Source organism: Arctopsyche grandis, chromosome 7, assembly GCF_051622035.1.
Source record: "Arctopsyche grandis isolate Sample6627 chromosome 7, ASM5162203v2, whole genome shotgun sequence".
In the NCBI taxonomy this organism is placed as follows: Eukaryota; Metazoa; Arthropoda; class Insecta; order Trichoptera; family Hydropsychidae; genus Arctopsyche; species Arctopsyche grandis.
This window is the reverse complement of record NC_135361.1, coordinates 9,045,613-9,046,188: the sequence shown is the minus strand read 5'-3', so window position 1 is coordinate 9,046,188 and position 576 is coordinate 9,045,613.

Below are 576 nucleotides of genomic sequence, written 5' to 3'. Positions count from 1 at the left end.
CATATCAAAAAAACAATATCAAAGCACTCTTGATCGCTTTTTATTACATTTAACATTATGCGTGTAATTTTTCTTCGTATTCTTTCGATCGATGATTATTTTTCATATATTTATCGTTAGTGGTATTTATTTATTATTCATTCTCACATCACATTGTCAATATTTTCTTATGAAATACTATTACAAAACTTACTTAAGATTTTTATATATTTTATTTACAAAATATTACTTATGATTACATTTATAAGAATGATATTTATTATTATATTTTATGAAGACGTTTTCATCTGATACTCGACACTTTGAAACTAGCATAGTCTCACAGTCAATCCAAATCGAAGTTTTATATATTGTAACATCAGATTCAGTTTTGGCAAGTTATCAGTTACGAAAATATAGCATATACCGTTTACTATGATAATATTAAGACATTTTCATATTTTAATAATGAATGTATTCAATTGTATATTTATTTTGGTAAGAAAATTTACTCTTTAACGAATTTCTATTTGATCCAATCTTACTGAACAGTACGACAGTCTGCATACTGAACTATCATACATAGATCAACTGGCC